Genomic DNA, 21,554 nt, shown 5'->3' with positions numbered 1-21,554 from the left:
TTTCCTCTCTCTGCATCCTTTTTACCACACTGCTATTTTGGGTGACATTAGAATCAAGGATGCAATATTTATAGAAGGATGTTACTCTAGTGATAACATATTACAAAAAGTCTTGGCAACAATCTAAGACACAGCAGGAGAGCTGTAAGAGAGCTATTTTTGTAATGTTTAAAATTATACTAAATTAAAACAATTCCTCCCAGGCTTCAAGCTTTAAATAGCATGGTATGGTGTAACTGATCAGAGCATCAGATTCTGATAATTTATTTCATAGATTGGAGCACATGTTGACTAATAATATTTATGTATAAAGAATATTTTAGAACACTTTTATGTAATTCAACATCTAATGTCATTTTCCAATGGATACTGGTTTACAAATAGATGACTATAAAATAGAAACTGTTCAAAACAACAGCTTAAAATATTGGAATTTGGGGGGAAAAATCTATGACTTCATCAAATGCACACACATGCATAATCTCTAGTGCTGCATTTAATGTCCTGGGACATTCCTACAAATCAGACATGGATTAGACACTTATCAGGTAACTTTCTCTTTCTCTTTTGTAGCAGTTTTGTTGAGAAAGAATTCACATGTGCACTTTACCCATATAGAGTATCCAATTCAATGATTTTTAATATATTCAAATACTACTGTGTCCATCCAATTTCAGAGTATTTCCATTACCTTACATCCTTTCAGCCATCACTCATTTCCTCTGGCCCCATTCAGTAACTCTACGCAACCACTAACCTACTTTCCATGTCTATTGATTTACTTATTTTGAACTTTCAGATAATGGAATATTATACTGTGCTAAATAGCTAGCTTTTATCGCTTTATATGCTTTCCAGATTCATCCATGTTAGAGTATGTATTGGTATTTAATCTGCTTTTCTGGTCAAACAAGCTTTCATTACATTGATCCAGCTATTGGATTAACGTTATTGATCCAGTCATCAGTTTGTGGACTTACACTTTTTTAACCTACTTTTTGGTATTCATGATTAGCGCTACAGAACATTAGTGTATAAATACTTCTATGAAGATATATTTTCACTTATCTTGCTTCTCATTCTTTTATTATTTTGCTTTATTTTTTAAAATTTATTTTATTTACCATTGATTTAAAATTCTGTATGCTTTAGGAGTACAGCTTCACATCTTAAAAAACATACCACTTACCACTATCACATTGACCTACTCCACCAGCTGTGGAGTCCACATTTCAATGTCCATCATTTTGATTTCAGAGTCTAAGTTGCTATTGTGTTTTGTTTGTCATTTGCTGTTTCTTGAATGTAAGTTGCTGCAGCTTCTAAGGAAAACAGTACAGTCTTCAAAAAAATAAAAATAAAACCTAACTATCATATAACCCATCCATTCCACATGTAGGGATTTATTAAAAGAATATGAAAAGATTTTGCAGCGCTTTGCAGCACTAACCACATAACTAAGACATGGAAACAATCTAAATGCCACTGATAGATGACTAGATAAAGGTGTTGTACCTATCTTCACCAGTATACTTTTCAACTATTAAAGAACAAAAACAGAATCTTGGGTCTCCCTGTTGGTGCAAGGGGTTAAGTCTCAGCACTACGAAGCAATCCACAGCCACTGCATCAAGAGTTCCATCCCCATCCAGGGAGCTGACCCACATGGCACAGCAGACCTCTTCTGTCCCGCTGCTCCCCTCAGCAGTGTATATCAGTCTGCCTGTTCTGCTCCCCACTCTGTTTCTGGTGAATCCTCTCACCCACTGCACCCCTATTTTTTAAATAATCTCTTTTTAAAAAAGCTTGCTTTTTGAGATAACATAAATGCAACTTGAGGTGATTATTCTACATGAAGTCAGAAAGATAAAGGCAAATGCCAGATGATATTCACATGTGGAGTATAAAGTATCCATTCCTTTTGTAATCAAGAGAATCCTCACTCTATGGAAAAATCATTGTTTATGAAGACATAAAAACGCATCTCCCCATCAATAGCATACTGGAAGATTATTGTCAACAGACGAATTCTCAAACCTTATTTGGTAGAGTTGCAAAATATTCGTTGTTACCATCACTTCCACAAAATGAAGATTCCTTCTATCTCCAAAAGGCCGTGTTCACTTGGTGGAAGCTTTGTCTTTCGGTCTAAGGGATTTATCTCTCACCCTTCTAAAGGAATCTCAAACATGAGGAAAAGGGATAAATATTCAAAAACAAGTACTGACACTTATGAAACTTAGGTCTTTATAAATAAATCCCATTAGCCTTTGAATTTTAGTTGCAAGATTCACAATATAAAATTAAAAACTGCTCTTAGAGTATTTTGGTGACAACTAATGCCAAGTTCAAATCATACTTAACTGTTTTATTTCCCTGGACTGCTATATCATTTTGTGTTATGAACCTCAACATTAAAGATTTTTGTTAATAAATCTGTTAGATGTTCAGTTTTACTTTCAGTAACTAAATTCTTTGTTAAAATTCAAGACGAGATTTTGACCCTTAATAGGTAATTAGTATTTACTTAACATACTCCTTTATAATTAGAATGCCTGCTGGAGTGAGATAATCTTAAATATAACTGTCTTTGACCACAGCAGAAGAAATTTAAAAAAGAAATCACAAAGCTTTAAACTGAAGTCTAATGGGGCCTGGAGGAGGAACGAATGGTGTGTGTGGTTCTCCACTGTTTTCCTATGGGAGTTGGTATTTTTCAAGACATTTTGTATTATTTACTGGAAACAGCACTGAATGTTCTTTTTTCCGTGTTTTTAACCAATAAAGTGGTAATAGTATAAAAAAATCATGTCTCATAAATAGATTTCTGACCTTGGAAAACTGAGTAAACAACTATATTTTAAAGAATATTTTGTGCATTTAGATACTCTTTGTGCATGTAGATACTCTCCTAGCCATATTTTTCAAATAATTATATGTTATATTTGAAACAATGTAATAAGATTATCAATATAGATAATAAAAAAGGACTACATGTAAGGATGTACATTAAACTTCACATGTAGATTTCCTTTTTTTTTATTTTAATGTCCATGCCCACTTCTCATAATTTGAGACATTAATATTAACTACAGAGGGGGTGCTACTGCCCTTAATATAAATTAAACAGTTTCAGGATATTCTCCAGTGGTAGTATCACAAACCAACTTCTATGTGAAATACATTTTCTTTTGGAAAGAAATGTAGGTTGTGCTGCCAGCCACCCATACATCCATACACACACACACACACACACACACACACACACACACACTTTTAGTATCTCTTGGAAAATATATGTAATTTTATGGAGACAGAGACAGCTAAATTCTTTTATCACTGAAAAGCTATAAATTATTTTACACATTCAGTTTATTTATGGCAGAATATGTAAAGTTTAGATTACTATTAAGTTCTATATATGATATGGAAATATTACCTATCTATTGAAATAACCATATGTATATAGAAATACACATACCTCTATGTTGAATCTCAAATATTGGTGACAATTTGATATTTAAATTTTGTAGATATTTAATGTAAATCAAAAGTTTTCATGTGAGAGTGCTAAAATTGAATGGATTATGGTCATTCAGTAACATTACCGTTTTATTGCATTAAGTAAAATTAATCACTCAGTAAAATCACTGAAATCATTGGATCACACATTTGTAAAGGTAAATTTTATACATATAAAACATCCTCAGTAGAGTAGCTTTTAAAGAAATAGAACAGCGGCGCGCAGACCTCGCCTGGCACCCGCTGCTCCCCTCAGCAGTGTATTGTCAGTCTGCCTGTTCTGTTTCCCGCTCTGGCTCTGGTGAATTCTCTCACCCTCCTGCACTTATAACTGTGCCCGGTGCTTGTATAAATAAATAAATAAATCTTAAAAAAAAAAATAGAATAGCAATTCTAGTATTATTTTATATTCATATTCAATTTACCACTTAACAGGACCTTCAGTAAAACACTTGTCATACTTTATGTTATTAATTACAATGATCTATAATGTTTGTACTATTACTATTTATATATGAGGAAACTAATAGACATCAAATTTATGTACATAGCCCAATATCATACAAATACTCAGCAACATAGCTAAGAATGCATAGAAATTATTCAAACAACATTATAACATTTCAATTCAAACCAAAGCACAATAATTTGCTGTTTATTAAAAATTTTAAGTAGTTGATTCATCACCAGATAAACCTTTGGACATTCAGATATGTGATAACGAATTTCCCTTCATTTAAAAAGGCAATTTGTGTTAGTGATACTGTGAGCTGCTATTAAAAGTACATTCTAACTGGAATCACTGTTTATATTACTGGTGAAAATGCCTCTGGTATTTGAATCAAGTGAAGAATAATTTTCCATTATTTTAGCAAAATTGTATGTTTAACATTTAATTGATCAAATAAAAAATGGCTAATATTATTTATAGCAACCATTCATGAAATGTTTCTTAGAGTAACCTCAACATTTTTACATGATAGATTTTGTCACTCCTTTCTTCAAGAAAGGAAAAAATAAACAATATGAAGAGCAAAGCTTTGTTCTTTCTACTTTAGCACACAACCACCTCAATTTTCCATTATTGCTTTGAGTTGAGTTGTCATACTAGTTTTCTTATCAGAATAAAATCAAGGTTACACCTTAGATGATGTGATGGACTTTAGAAAAACAGGTGTACATTGTAATTTCCTTATATTTATCAGCCTTTGAGAAATAGAGTCTACATTTGTCTACATGACTGCAAATAATTATCTGTCAGATAATTTGTAAAGCTAAGCAAAAATAAAGAATTAGAAAGACCGGTGCTAGGATCATAGTAGGCACCCTATCATACCTATCATACCCTATATTATTAGTAGTAAGATAGGTCTGTTATTTACACTTTTCATTTTGTATCCATAAGAGCATATAGTTGTGTATGTTTAAGTGAATGTACTGGCTATTGAATTTTAGGTAATCCTTGGAAGATGGTTTTTAAAATGTTTTCACAATTGTGCTAAGTAACCATGTTCTGTTTTTTTTTCTTTTTTTTAAACAATGATGGGCCTCTCAAAGACTAATGTAAAAATTTTGTTTTCCATTGATTCAAAAGGACACCTGCACCCCTATGTTTATAGAAGCACTGTTTACAATAGCTAAGCTATGGAAACAACCCAAATACCCAAAAATAGATGACTGGATCAAGAAAATGTGGTACATATACACCATGGAATACTACTCAGCATTCAAAAAAGATAAACTCATGCCATTTGCAGCAACATGGATGGAGCTGGAAGGGATCATGCTCAGTGAAATAAGCCAGAATGAAAAAGAACAATACCGGATGTTCTCACTCATAGCAGGAATTTAGAAAACCTAAGACCAGGAAAAAGACTAATTATAATAAAGTAAAAATCAAAATCAACAAGCAACTATAAACCAGAGACACAAGGCAAGGGGTGGGGTGGGGAGAAGACAGTAGGATCAAAACAAGGGTGGTGGAAATTGTACGGGACTATAACCAAGATGAAAATGCATACATTGTACAAAAATGAAAAATGATGTAAAAAAATACATTAAAAATTTTTGTTTTCACATTTGAACTTCTTTACATTCATGGAAGCATATGCTTCAAAATCAAAGTAAAAGCTTACTAAATGAATAATATAACAGAAGGGGGTAAGGTAAGAAAGGATTAAGAAAGATATTCTTTTCAAGAGGGAGATCAGACACTGACTCTAGTTCATTGGAAATTAGGCACAAAAATTTGCTTTGTCTTTTTCCTTATGTGGGGTGGATTCATCTGCCAATTCCCATTCATTCACTTATTACACTTATGCACAGTGTTGGTAAAATGGTTATAACAGGGAGGAAGAACAAAGTGAAAGTCATTGACATCCTACTTGAATTGTCAGATATAATACGACATGACGTTATATGAAGTGGTGAAATGTTGCAAGAAAGGAAGATTGTGAGTATCAATCTTCAGAAGAACATGTACTTGTTTCCTCCTTGTTAAGAATGGGAAATTATAGGAATAATGTGTTGCCAGAATGAAGCTGGATTCTGCACTTGATATGGTAGGTGACTTGACTTTTGGCAAGTTATTTAACCTGTGTAAGCCTCACTCAGTTTCTTCATCTTTATAATGGGGAAACATCTACATTCACTCATTCATAAATTATTTTTCAAGTAGTAGACTGTGTTAAGCTCTGGGAATATTTTAGTGAAAAAGGAACAGCGTCTGTGCTTATTATGGCTGTATGAATTTACTTAAATTTTATATGTATGTATGCCATATGAATTTAACTATGTCAACATGGAAGATAAGTATGGAATGTGTTAAGTTCCATGAAAGAAATATGTGAAAGACAAGTAAACTGCAGTTACCATGACCAACATCAACCACCAAAGATGACTCATGACTGAAACAAAGGGTAGAGATAATGCATATGCACATCTTAGAATGAGTTCTGCAGACTCAAAGTCTACAATGAACTACCCTAATGGCTTGGAAAGTCTTCCTGTGTGAAATGAAAGAAAACAAACTTTGCAATACAGAAATCTGAAAACATGGTCTGTCTAGATGTCAGAATTGCTCGGGACCATTGGTTACCACATACTTCTTATTCCTTCCTCTTTTGAAAGGAGAATTGTTCATGTTATATTCTGTCTTTCACTGCATGTTGGGTATCCAGGAGATAGATGACTTGCTTTTTTCTACTAACAGGTCTTTAGATCAAGAGGAGCCATAGAGAAAACCTTTACCTAATGATTCCCTGATGCAGAATATAAGTCTAAATGTTGAGCGTAATTGTATAAAAACTGATTGGAGAGAGTGTATTGTAAGGACAAAGTATTTTGCAATGGGAAAGATCTAATGTGCTATGCCCAAATCTGAGTGTAGTAGCTTCTTTTCAAGTATGCCCAATAATTTCAACAATACCCCTTTGCAATATGACTTTGCCATTCTTACTGAGATTTAGAGGCTATTTTAGCTCTTCTTGAATTAGGGATTATAAGGTGAGTTGCATGATGTATAGAATGTAAAGTAATGACAGAGACTGCCTTGAAACATCAATGAGGGACCACGTGGAAAAGAAATCCTGGAGGATGAAACTGAAAGCAAAAAGAAAACCTTCCTTCATCCTGTCATTTCAGAAGATCCACTTGTAACACCTTGCATGCGTAAGAGATGGACATCAGCCTTAATAGTTATCAGATTACCACAGCTTCACTAAGGATAACAGAAAAGACTAGCAAAGAATTCCCCAGATTGGTGACCCATATAAATATGAGAAACAAATTCTTTTAATTCACTAAGTTTTCAGGTGTGTTAATGAGAGATAAATGAAATAGTTAACTATTACCCAAATAAAGTGTGAAGAATACTGATATTCAAGTTCCAGTGATGACTCGATATAAAAGTCCAACTCATAAAATTGCTGTTGGGATTAGTCAGAGACATCATTAAAATTTCCAATTTTTTCTTTCATAATTAAATGTCTAGTAATGCAGGTAAAATAATGATTAGTGGTGTGCCAATTGTAAGACTAAAAGCTGATTTATTCAAGGGTTGCATGACCAATGAGTTTTACAGCTATTTAATAGAAATTACAGTCAGAAGAAATTAACAATTTAGGGTAGAAATAACATCTATTTTTTTGAGAATTTGGTTAAAATATAGCACTTACTATGCAACTGCTACTGTTTTAAGTACTATATGAGGACTAATTGAATCTAATAAAACTCTATGAGGCCTCCCTGGTGGCACAGGGGTTAAAGGCAGCACTATAAAGCTATCACCATCCATTGAAGCACAAGTTCAATCCCCGGCCAGGGAGAAACCTACATGGCGCAGCAGACCACTCCTGACTCACCTGCTGCTCCCCTCAGCAGTGTATTTTAGTAGATCTGCCTGTTCTGTTCCCCATGCTGTCTCTGGTGAATCCTTTCACCGCTCACCCCTTGGCCTGTACCCCAGTTCTTGTATGCATAAATAAATAAATAAATAAATAAATAAATAAATAAATAAATAAATAAATCTTTAAAAAAACTCTCTGAAGTATATAGTATAATCCTTATAAATGAATGAGAGGATAAGAAATGTGTCCAAGTTTACACAGCTAGTAAGTGAAGGACCCATACTTCTAACCCAGAAAACCCAATGCCAGAGTTTTGTTCATAACCCCCAGGCTGTGCTAATAGTATTGGATTTTATCACCTACAAACAGGGTTAATAAAAGCTCTCTCGATAAAAATGATGGCAGCTAGTATAGCAATCCTCACTAAATGGTTTCGAACTTTGCCTTAAGAATGAGGCATTAGGTGCATATGCTGTTATCATACATTGAGAATTTTGACAATGACATTGAAAATTACTTTGACAAGTTGATGGTAAAAGTTCACTTTGCTGATAGTCTACTTAAATATTTAAAATATTATCATGGCCTGAATTAGAATATGAACAAAGAATTTTGAGGAAGGAATTTTTTGGTATTTATAAAAGAGAAACATGAAGTTATAAGGAATGACTGTTTGCTTTGCTCTTGCATTGTTGCTAGCTTTGTGTTTCTCTTGACAAGTTTACCAACATCCTCATCTTATTTCATCACTAGAATTTCATTGAATTATCAATAGATCATTACTAGCATCTCTGATTCTTGAAACAGATTTTGCCTACATTCTTTTTTTTTTTTTTTTAAAGATTTATTTATTTATTTATTTGTAGAAGCACTGGGTAGAGTCAGAAGCGCTGGAGGGTGAGAGAATGCACCAGAGCCAGAGTGGGAAGCAGAACAGGCAGAAGGACCAAAGTACACTGCTGAGGGGAGCAGCGGGCGCAGCAGGAGAGGTCTGCGCACCATGTGGGACTCTCCTCTCCTCTGGTGGCCGGGGAGCAGCTGGGGATCTAACTGGCGCTGCAGAGGCTGCGGGCTGCAGAGGCTGCGGGCAGCTTCGCAACCCAGCGCTCAACCGCTGCGCCACCGGGAGGCCCTTTGCCTACATTCTTAATTGTTAATCTTTAAGCAATCACTTATTTGGGAAGCAGAGAAACATGATTCAATAAAGTTCATTTCTTGAAAATGCCTTCAGTAAAGTGACAATATAGTTTCCTTTAATTGGAACTACAATTCAAATCGTGCTGTGCTTCATAAAACATTTTCCTTATAATTAAGATTAAAATTAAATTTTCATATTTAATTGGGACAAATAATAAATCTATTTGAAATTGAGCAATCCAGGGTTAACAAATAACTTCCTAGTTCTTATTTACTATGACTAGGAAAATATGAATCGTAAAAACTGTTCTCGATAGATGGAAAAAAAAACAAAGCACTATGGTAACTTAGGTGACAAACAAAATGACCCACTCCTTCAAACCTCACCACTTTTGAATGTATCAACACAATCTGATTATTTATCTGCTAGATGAATATATTGAGCCTTCTGGAAAATTGTATAACATGATTTTATATATATAACATTATATATATATAAATAAAACATTCAAATATTTTATACCATTTATACCTTTGGGTTTCCCCATGCATCTAAATATCTTTGATCACCCCACTCAATGCCTTTTTAATGTTTTCCAATTTCTCAATACTTCTTACCTATAATGATAATTTTACTAAGGTAAGACAATAAGCACACATGATAGTATTTATCTTTTTGTCTAAAAACTGATATTACCTCCTTGAAGTTTTGTTACTAAAGAAGTTAGGCACATACAGAACCAATGGGAACTACAGGTGGTAATCACAAAATCACCACAGACAATGATATTCAATGAGTGTATGCTCATCACTTTATTAAAAGTTCAACAACTATTGCTTGAAAAAAATTGAGAGATTATTATGACAATGGGTCTACTGGGATATAGCTCTATCTTAGTTTATCAAGATATCCATCCCAGCCTACTATATAAAAAGGTGATGATTTTCCTTGTGTACTGATAATATACCTTTCATTGTGGTAAGAAAAAAAAGTCACTGTTGTATGAAAAATGTGTCAGTTTAGTCCTAAACTACTTCAGACACTTCCAGTTTAAGATGGCGATACTTCCATTCTAAGCTGACAATAGTTCACCTTTAAGATAGAAATTTTAGTAGTCACATTCAATAGATTTCTGTTTTTGTTAGAGTTGAGGATATTTGAAAAGTCATCTTACATAGGAGATTTTATTACATATAGTCAAGACTAATGGTTACCAACTCAAAACCAAAGAAAACACTAAGGGATGTAGAATGTTAAATTTTAATTTCACTGGCCAAGAAATTGATTAGTAAGTGGCCATAACTCTTCAATCTTTATATTTAAAATGAAGACCATAAACATAACCTCTCTTGAAATCACCTGTCTACAAATTTATTGTTTCAAATATCAGAATCATATTACATCAGTAATTACTCCTTTATGCAGTTCCTGTTAAAATTAGAAAGCTATACTTGAAAAGACCTTACCATATATCCTTAAATACTATTGATAAGAGAAACAAAATCTGCAACTTCAGTACTCTAAAGAGGCTATCACATCTGGTAAAATACCACTGTATCATTTTCTGTTGGACAGTAGGGACAGTAGGGGAAGGGAAGAGAGGAACAGGCAGATGCCAGACAGACAGTGAAAATATACTGTATAGTGATAGATGTTATTGCACCTATTGTCCAAACCCTTACAGTTACCAAGATTGAATCCTAATGGAAATTAGGATTTGGGATGATTGGAATGTATCCATGTAAGTCAGTGCTTGGTAAAAGGATGTACCATTTGGTGAATGATTGGATAATGGAGATGGTGCGCATGTGAAAGGGCAGGAGTAATATGGGAAATACCTGTATATTGTTCTTAACTTAGTTGTAAACCTAGAACTGCTCTAAAAATCACTTTCAAAAGTTCAAACCTGCTTGAATATTCAAAATATGGGTTTTATAAACCCATATAAAATATGGGTTTTTATAAAAATATGGTTTTATCATCCACATAATGATATATTAGTTAGGCATTAGGATGAAGATGTTTTACAGCTTAATTTTGTCAGATATTTGGGAAAATAAAATTTACTTTTACAAAAAAATTAAGATGAAAATGTTTGTAAATTCACTGGCCTAAAAATAAATTACTATAAAGAGCCAATTTAAAAAAAAAAAACTAGTACAGAGAAGTTCAGTTTTTGTTTGTAATGCACCTGTGTCTGTCTAGGAAAATATATATGGTAGTTCTATATTGAAGAGTTACAGGTTATAATTTTCATTAATAAATTATTTTGTGCTTGCTGGATTTTTATAATTATACATTCATATTAGAAAATGTTGCATTTTCCTATTGTTGCTACATTGGAAATGAAGCATATTAAACAAATATATTTTAAAAATTACTAAATTATGAGGGGGGATGACTATACGAGGTATGGAACATTTGGAATTTTTTTTTAATTCTTCCTGATTTTCAAGATAGAAATCAACTAACCAATACATACGGTAACTGGGGCACTAATGGCTAGGTTCATTTGCAACCATTACCACTGTCTGGAGAGAGTCTATCTTTTGTCTATCCTAATTAATGTCCTACAGAAGACTGCTGATTAACCCAGATCTGGTACCTCTGGTACCTCTGTACCCATCAGTTGTAGTTAGGGGAATTGTGCCACGTAAGATAAATTAACCACTTTCAGAAAGGCAAGTGAGTGTTATCAGAGAAAGTTATAATCAATTAGATTTTGCCCACAACAGTTACCAGTTACCAGTTTTATTCTTGGTCCTATACCAGTTACACTGGGGCATAAAAAGTAGAACATAGTCTGTTTTACAGAAGTTTGTAATCCTTTTGGGAGAGAATAATTTTCATACAAGCAGAAATTAAGATGAAAATGTGAAAATTATAATTATTTTATACAAATAATTATATTTGTATAAAAATCTCTAAAAATAACTGTTTGTACAATGATATCATCCAACAGCTTCTTCCACAGTCTCATTCTCCTGCCAACAGTGGTATTGCTGCCATGCTTACCACACAATGTTTAAGTCGTGGCATGGAGGTAGCCTGGCCATCATAGTGTCTTCCCAGTAATTACAATGTTCTGTTTTGTTGTTAATTATGTTGAGTATGCTGGAGATTCTGCTCTTTACTACCTGAGTGAGAGTTATTTCTCCTTTCCCAGCACTTTTTTTTTTATAGAGGCATGTTTTTATTTATTTGTTTGTTTGTTTTGTTTATACATGCACTGGGTACAGTCAGAAGTGCGGGAGGGTGAGAGAATTCACCAGAGCCAGAGCGGGGAGCAGAGCAGGCAGAAGGACCAAAGTACACTGCTGAGGGGAGCAGTGGGCGGCAGGAGAGGTCTGCGCGCCATGTGGGACCCTCCTCCGGTGGCCGGGGAGCAGCCGGGGATTGAACTGGCGCCACAGAGGCCGTGGCCAGCTTCTCAACCCAGCGCTCAACTGCTGCGCCACCTGGGAGGCCCCCTTTCCCAGCACTTTTCATTACACTTTTCAAAACAGAAGACAGTTGGTGATGTTGTCATTTAGTAACTAACTTTACCTAGTGAAAACTATAGCCATTTGGTACAGAATTATATTCACTGACAAAATATGGCTCCAAGGACTTAAAAATTTTGTTTGGGAAAACTCAGTTCATGATTTTTTTTTCAAGATGCTAAAGAAACTATGTGCTTATATATGTTGATAAAAGATAACATATATGTATATAAATGCTTTAAATTATTTCAGTTTTGCAGGATTAGATAACTACTTAGTTGTCATTTCCAGATAAGCTCTAGCATTTATCAAGCTTTATAAAGCTTCTTTCCTCAATTTTAAAAGTAACTAATTCTATGAAGTTTTTTGACAAATTTAAAACTTAAGTCATGTAAATTCTAATTCCTGTGCTAAACTATCTACAAAGAAGCCTAAGAACCTAAATCTTACTAGAGATTTATGCTCTAGAGTAAGTGATATTATATCCTTTTATGAGAATATATTTTAGGAGGATAGAAAGGGTATAGAGAAACGATGAGGAAGTTGAGTGCCTAGACTGCAGGGAAAAAAAAAATCAAGTATGTAAGAATAAATTTAATTAAGAAATTGGACACTGTAAACGATAAGAGTGTTGAACAAAACTGATGAAGACACAAACTGAAAAAATATTCCTTGCTCATAGGTCAGAAGAATCAATATATTATCAAAATTGCCATTTCAAGTAATATACAGATTCAGTGCAATTTGCTTCAAAATCTTATGACATTGATCACAGAAATATAACAGAAAATCCTAAAAATCTGTATGGGACCACGAAAGTCCTAGGACAGCCAAAATATTGAGAAAAAAAAACAAAAGTTGAGTATCAAACTTCCTAACTTCAACCTGCATTACAAAGCTACGATAATCAGAAAAGGATGGTATTGAGGGATAACAGGCAGAGATAAATGGAATAGAATCAAAAGCCCAGAGTGTATAATGGAATACTTCTCATCCATAAAAGGATGAATCTTGCCACTAGCAACATGGTTGGGCCTTGAGTGAATTATGGTAAGTGAAGTAAATCAGAAGGAGAAAGGGAAATACCATTGATTTTTTACTAGTGGCATACAAAGAAAAAGCAATAAACCACACACACAAAAAAAAAATCAAACTCAGATACTGACAATAAATAGGTAGATACCATAGATAAAGCAGTGGGGAAGGGATATCTTGGTTGTGGGTGATGATTGCGCATTTTAGTGGTAGGTGGGTTATAGAATGTTATATAGTCACAGAGGTGAGAAACTATACACCTGCAACCTATACAGTGTTGTAAACTATGTTACCTCAAAAAAAAAAAAAAAAAAAAGAAGGACCTTAAGAAAATACAAATTACTGTATTTTAACATGTCCTCAAACAGATACTGAGAAAAAGAATTCAAGGGCAAGTTCTCGAGTTGGAAGGCAATAAAGTGGGAGACACTGAAAGCCAAGTAGGGAGCGAGAAAAGGAAAAAAGTGTCTAAGACAGAATCTCATATTAAAAATGGTTTGAAGGAATTTTATTTAAGATGCAAATAAAGATAATAGGAGTGACAGACAATGGAAGTGAAATGGCAAGGAGAAAAAAAAACACATGAATTGGCTATTAAGGTGGATGGATGACTGTGGATCAATATCTAGGATGTGCTGAGCCTTCACAGATGCATCTCAAAGTTGTTCCTCTCAGAAAATAAGGGAAGGTTTGATCCATTTACCTAACATACAACATGGTGTGGTACCTAACATACAACATAGTGTGGCAGGAAAATGAGTCCCAGTTTTATTGTCAAATGTCCCTGGGTTTACATGCTGATACTGCCTGCTTAGTAACAATGTGGAATGTACTTTTAAAACCTCTAATTAACTTTGTCTTTCAAATCTAAGATAGGAGAAATATTATCTTTTTTCAGAAAACGTCCGATTTTTCAAAATCTTAGTCTTCTAAAATTTTATCTCAAATTATTATTATTAAATATAGCAAAATGAAAAATCTTACTTTGAGATTAAAGCTTTCCTCCTGGGACAAATAATTTCAATTCAATTATTGAACAATCATCACCTTATTACTAGCTTAGTTTGTCTCTTTCTGATCCAAGCAGGAAATAAAAGAACTGAAAATGTGACATTAAATTATCACAGCTTATTACTGTAACAGAAACTAGAATTAAAAACAATATTTTCTCTATGTATATTGATTGATAAATGTAAACAATACTTTATTAATTCTTAAAACGTTTGAATGTTACCTTTAGAAAGAGCCAAATATAATACTAAATGCAGATTAATATAAAATTTCTCTACAGGAAGCATAGCTGAGTAACCAAAACCCTTTGAGACTGGTTCTACAACATTCTTTCCATCTACAGCATTATCATGAATAAAGCCATTTTCGTTTTCAACAGGCTCTCCAGAGCCCACGATTCATGGTGCATCACTTTCTATAAGGTTGTGAAATGTTTTTCGTAATTTTGGCCATGTTGGGAATGACAGTACATAATTCTGACCCAAACTATCACACATGTACAGCCTTGCCATATACATAAATGAGAAATAAACTTGATCTTTACATAACATGGCTATCAATCATTAAACTCCATTAAATCTAATGTTCAGCACTAGTTTTAAAAATTTTTTATTCTCTTCATTTCTCTTTTAAATATGAAGCATTTAAGTTGTGTGTCCACAGATGTAAAACCATTTTTACAAAATACTGGTAATAGATAAGAAAGTGAGAACAAAATTCTGGAACTATCAAGTCTTAGATGTCAGTAATTACTGCCTTTTCCTCAAGCCACACCAGGGAGGAAAAAGTCCACTCCCAATGGGTGCATCACTTTTACTGCACTGTCTCACTCTTTGGGGAGATTTTGTAGTATCACAAAGACCTTTGCTCCAGGGTAAAGCAGCTGTTCTGGGTGCTTGCCAACTGAAGTGATGGTCTAACAAAATCTGTCAACAGGGAAAACACATCACATCCTCATATTCATGTTGTGGCTGCTTTCTCTTCTCTTTCAGCATGCCCCTTGAGACTGTATTATACACAAGGCCAAGAAGGGTGACATACGTGTGAACATATGGCGCTGCCCTCCTGGGGTAATGTACATGAAAGCATATGGCACTGCCCTCTTACTCGTCAGCAAACACAGGAAGGCCTTTGCCATAGTTATCTTGCTGATTTTCCTTATGTTTCTGAATTGTCCCCCAAGTGAATAATGTACATTTATCCCCCCCATTGTTTCTACATATAAAGAAATGTTTAAGCTATATAAAATTCTGACAATTTTCATCGAAAGAAAGCCAGATAACCAGTTATTAATACACACATCTGCACGTTTGAAGTAGTGTGAAAATATATCATACATGTGTGTATGTGTATGTGTCATATCTATCATCTATATGACATTTATGATATATTGCACCCCAACATCTCAAGCAGAAAAAGCATTTAAGTTTTATTCTTGTATTTGTTTTTAAGTGTTTATTTTGTGTATATATAAGACTATTTTCAATGTGTCTGTTTTTTGACATTATTATATCCAAATCTTTTCATTCCAATTTTTCTTACTGTATCATTTTGATTTTATTTTAAAATGAACTATAATGAATTAGGTTTCCAGAATTCTGATATCCTATGTTTTGTGTAGGTGACTCTTCTAAGGTCTTCTGTAAGACTATTCTAAGTCACAACTGTACTTACCAGCATGAACACTAGAGATTATTAACCATATACATTAACATCATGAGAAAGAGACCATGTCTCTATTTTTTATCATGGTGTTTCTCCCATGACTAAGTACTGTGTATTGGGGGAGTAAGAAAAAGAAAGACCAGGAGAAAGGTAATAGTAGTAAAGTTAAAGAAATTTTACAGTAGAAAACTCTAGGAACTGTCTGGATCACAGAATTAAAGAACAAAGCACAGTTGAGAAGGAAGAAGAATTTTCCAGCTTTTGATAAACAAATTACAGGTATTGAAAAGGGATTTTTGATAGAAGCCGAGAAAGAAGAGGGGCTATTTCCTTGGTCTGAAGTAAGAAGTGAGGTCTGGCATTTCATTGCTTTCCAGTGTTTGGAATTAGTAAATCAAATTATTACAAGAAAAATGAGTAGTTTGTGTCCCATGTCTCTATTATCTAATGGTCTGATAATCTCTGCTCCAGTTGGCTTGATCTAATCTCAAGGCTATACCTATCGATAATCTGAGAAGTGAAATATAACAAAACCTTAAAGAACACGCAGTTCAGATTCTGATAGTCTGTGAACTAAGATAACATCAGGAGTTTCTCTGCTATACTCCCTAGAGGATTACCCAAGTTGGCTAGTGGGTTGCAACACAGAGAATAGCATGACTTGAGACATAACTGGAACATACTTTAGCGTCTTAATCAGGCAGCCAGCACCACAAGGGACAATGAGGAATTCCATGCTTCACCGAACAAGAAGTGGGTTAAGAAAGATGCCTGCACTGAAGAGCTAAATAGACATTTCTCCAAAGACAATACAGATGGCCAACGGGCACATGACAAAAATGTTCACCATTACTTATCAGAAAAATGCAAATTAAATCTACAGTGAACTAGCATTTCATACCTGTGAGAATGGCCTGTATCAAAAAGACCATAAAGAGCAACTGTTGGTGAGAATGTGGAGAAAAAGAAATCCTTCTGTACTGTTGGTAGAAAAGTGAATTCAGGGGCCTCCCTGGTGGGGCAAGGGGTTAAGAGTCAGCACTATGAAGCTATCTGCAGCCACCGCAGTGCAGGTTCGATCCCCATGCCAGGGAGGTGATCCACATAGCGCAGCAGACCTCTCCTGTCTCACCTGCTGCTCCCCCCCTCTGCCTTTTCTGCTCCCCACTCTGTCTCTGGTGAATCCTCTCACCGCCGCCCGCCCCGCATCTCTCGTCTGTACCTCAGCTCTTGTATGCATAAATAAATAAATCTTTATAAAGAAAAGAAAAGTGAATTCACCCAGACCCCATAGAAAACAAGTGGATGCTTCTCAAAATATTAAACATAGATTTATAGACTCCCTGGTCATGTAAAGGTTAAGTCTCAACGCTATCACTAAGAAGGAGTGAGTTCAATGCCCAGCCAGGGAGATAACCCACATATGGCACAGCAGACCTCCCTTATCTCACTCACTACTCCCCTTGTGTTTTTCAGTAAACCTGCCTGCTCTGCTTCTCACTGTATCTCTGGTGAATCCCCTCACCCCCTGCACCTCTGGCCTATACCCCAGTTCTTGCATACATATAAATAAATCTTTTTTAAAAAAATGCACACTTATATATATTTATACATATATATCTGTCTATATATCTATATATCTATATATAGAAATATCTGTCACAGATATATATAGGTCTATATATCTATATATATGTATCTGTCACATGATCAGACAAAGAATGCAAAAGCACTAATAAAAATTACATATGCACTTCTATGCTCAAGGCAGCATTGTTTATAATATCTGAGTTATGGAATCACTGCATTACATGGTGACAGATGAGTAGATTAGGGAGATGTGATATATATGGACAAGGGAATACTACTCATTTGTTTAAAAAAAATTAATATTGCCACTTGCAACAAAATCTATGGAATTGGAAGGGATTTTGTAAAATGAATTGAGGCAGGGACTCCCTGGTGGCGCAAGGGGTTAAGAAGCAACCTATGAAGCTATCCGAAGCCACTGAAGCATGAGTTCGATCCCCAGCCAGGGAGATACCCACACAGCGCACCAGATCTCTCCTGACTCACCCACTGCTCCCCTCAGCAATGTGTTTCAGTCAGTCTGCTTGTTCTGTTCCCCATTCTGTCTCTGGTGAATCCTCTCACCCCCACGCCTCTGGCCTGTACCCCAGTTCTTGTGTGCATAAATAAATCTTTTAAAAAAATGAAATAAGGCAGAGGAGAAAGACAAATATATGATGATTCACTACTATGTAGAATATAAACAAAATAAAGATTCAGACAAGACCAAATCTCTAACAAACCTTAGAAACAGAAATGTAAAACTGAGGCTATCATAGTGGAAGGGAACGTGGAGAGCAAAGTAATGAGGGAGCCTATGAACTATGGTAGAGGATTATAGGTGCTTGGCAGTGACTGGTTTGGTAACACATTTGAAGAGGTTTGAACCTATACCTTCTATGAATCTTATACAGTAAACTAATGTTACCTCAATAAAAATCTTGAAAAAATAATCAGTACTGTCTGTACTGATTATGTGAATTATGAAAACAGTCCCACTTACAGTAACATAAAAAACAAACTACATAGGAATAAATTCAACCAAAGAGGTCAAAGACCTCTACTCTGGAAATCATAAGACATTAAGACACATATAAATGAAAATATATTCTGTGTTTATGCCTTGGAAAAATATTGTTAATATATCCTTATTACTCAAAGAGATCTATTGAGTAAATGTTATCCTTATCAATATTCCAGTGATACTTTTCACAGAAATAAAACAGTCCTAAAATTTGCATGCAAACACAGTAGATCCTAAGTAACCAAAGAGAATGTGAGAAGAGTGAAACTGTAGATTTCACAGTCCAGGTTTCAAACAAAATCACAAAACTATACTAAAGAAAACAGTATACTACTATTATACTAATAGAAACAGAACAACGGTATGTAACTGAAAGCCAACATGCATAGCCATGCATGTATTGTCAACTATTACTTGATCATAATTACCAAGAATTACCAATGAAGAAAAACTATCTCTTCTACACATGATGATGGAAAATGTGATAGTGTTATGCTAAAAAATGAAACCAGACCCCTATCTGACACCATTCATAAAAACAAACTCAAAATACATTTAAAAATTACATGTAAGACTTGAAAACACTAAACTAAAAAAATATATAGCATAAAAACTTCTTACCCCTGTGTTGGCCATGTTTTTTCTGGACGTAACTTCAGAAGAACAAACAAGAAGTAAAATGTGGACTGCATCAAACTAAAAAGTTTCCACACAGCAAGAGAAAGTTCCCACACACCCAAAAATGAAAAGACAACCCACAGAATGGGAGAAATTATTTGTAAACCACACACCTGATAAAGGGCTGTTATGCAAAATATATTAGTAACTCACATGATTCAGTAGCAAAAAGACAATCTGATTTAAAAATGGCGAGAAATATTGACTTATCCCTTTGACATTTCTTCAAAATGGTGGTTCTGTTTTTTTCTTCTTAACACATTGTATTTTCTCACACTCCCTCCTCTCCTCTTGTATATTTCCTACCTTGGCCCTTCATCAGCTATTTCTCAAGTTTTTCTAAACAAGATATCCAAATGGCAACAGGTGCATGCTTTTTAGGTTGACTATAATCAAGAATACAAGAGATAACAAACTCCGATGAAACCGAGGATGAAAGGGAACCCATTCGCACTGTTCATGGGACATTAAGTTGGTACACCCCCATCGAAAACTAGGGGTTTTCTCAAAAATTAAAAACAAACAAACAAAACAGAACCACCATATGATCCAGCCATCCTACTTCCAAGTAAAGTCATATTTTGCCTAATGACAGTTTGGTAAATGAAAGACTGACTCATGAAATCCTATCAATCTAGTATACATTCTGACATTCACACAATTACAAAGTAGCCAAACACCACTTGTCTCACAATTTATCCCTATAGCTACAAAATATTCTTCTGCAAATATTTGTCAACTTTGCCCATATATTCAATATTTAGTATTTAGGCAGTGATTTATTTATATCCATAGAAACATGGGTGTTTATTTCATTCTTTGGGCTCCAATCAAATATCGCTTCATATTCTTGAGTTGATTCACCTTTGAGCTATGAAACCAAATTTTAACATTTAATAACTGACACTTTTTTTAGTGTAAATGTTTAAAGGATGTTACTAAATGTTGCACTATATTTTCACATCTATTTAACTTGAAGACACTGTGTAGTAGTACATCTCATTATATTAGCATTTCATAGGCCTACAATGGTTAATACTTGTCACAATATTCCATTGCATGGTGAGTCAAAGAATAGAGTTCCTCAAATTTGAGAGATATGACTTCAAAAATTGGAAATTGGACCTCCCTGGTAGCACAGGAGTTAACATCTCAGTGCTATCAAACTTTTGACAGCCACTGTGGCCCGAGTTCAATCTGTGGCCAGGGAACTGAGCCACATAGTGCAGTAGACCTCTGTCTTGCTCACTGCTCTCCTCAATAGTGTATTTCAGTAGATCTGCCTGTTCTGCTCCCCACTCTATCTCTGGTGAATCCTCTTACTGCTCCCACCTCTGGCCTAGACCCCAATTCTTGTATGCATAAATAAATAAATCTCTAAAAATAAATCTTTAAAAAAATTGGAAATTATGGGGAAGCATAAGGGGGAGCTCAAAGGGGAGAGGAGGCACAATGGACTATGCTGGAGGGCTATGGGGGCCTTAGTGGTGCAGTAACATATCTGAAGTGCTATGCTCTCAAACTTAGAAATCATACAGCCGTTGGTTTGGCAGAAAAAATATTTGGAAGTTATTTTGAGGGTATTCACTAAAACCTCTAAAATTTTATGGCTATTACAGGAAAAATGTTAGTACTCTATTGTGCTTTTTTTCCCCATTATATACTTTATGTACCAAAGTTTCAAATTTCTGTATTTTTATTTCCCACTCTTCCATCTCCATTTTTCTAAGTTGAATCAGCAAATCCATTCATTTTTCAGAACTCTGTCTATCTCTCTGTAAGGTTGTAGTCTATTTTGAGTAAGCCTGCTGCATTGACTCTTCTCTCTATATCTGTTCTCTCTTGTGTTGAGCAATTGAGTCCATACAAATGCAGTCTTTCACTTGATGTATTCAAATATCAGGCAACATAAGTACTACTTAGATATACTTTTATGACAAAGATTTGACAGCTCACTATCTCTTTGGTGGCCTTTCCATACTATCAAATACAAGAGTTTGTGAAAATACCTTGTCTGCCCGAATATTGTCTCACATTTGCATTAATTTATTCTTGCCTCTAGATCTTGGTTCATTCAGAACGGT

This window comes from Talpa europaea (assembly GCF_964194135.1).
Source record: "Talpa europaea genome assembly, chromosome: 3".
In the NCBI taxonomy this organism is placed as follows: Eukaryota; Metazoa; Chordata; class Mammalia; order Eulipotyphla; family Talpidae; genus Talpa; species Talpa europaea.
The sequence above is the reverse complement of the archived record's forward strand: the minus strand, read 5'-3'. Positions refer to the sequence as shown.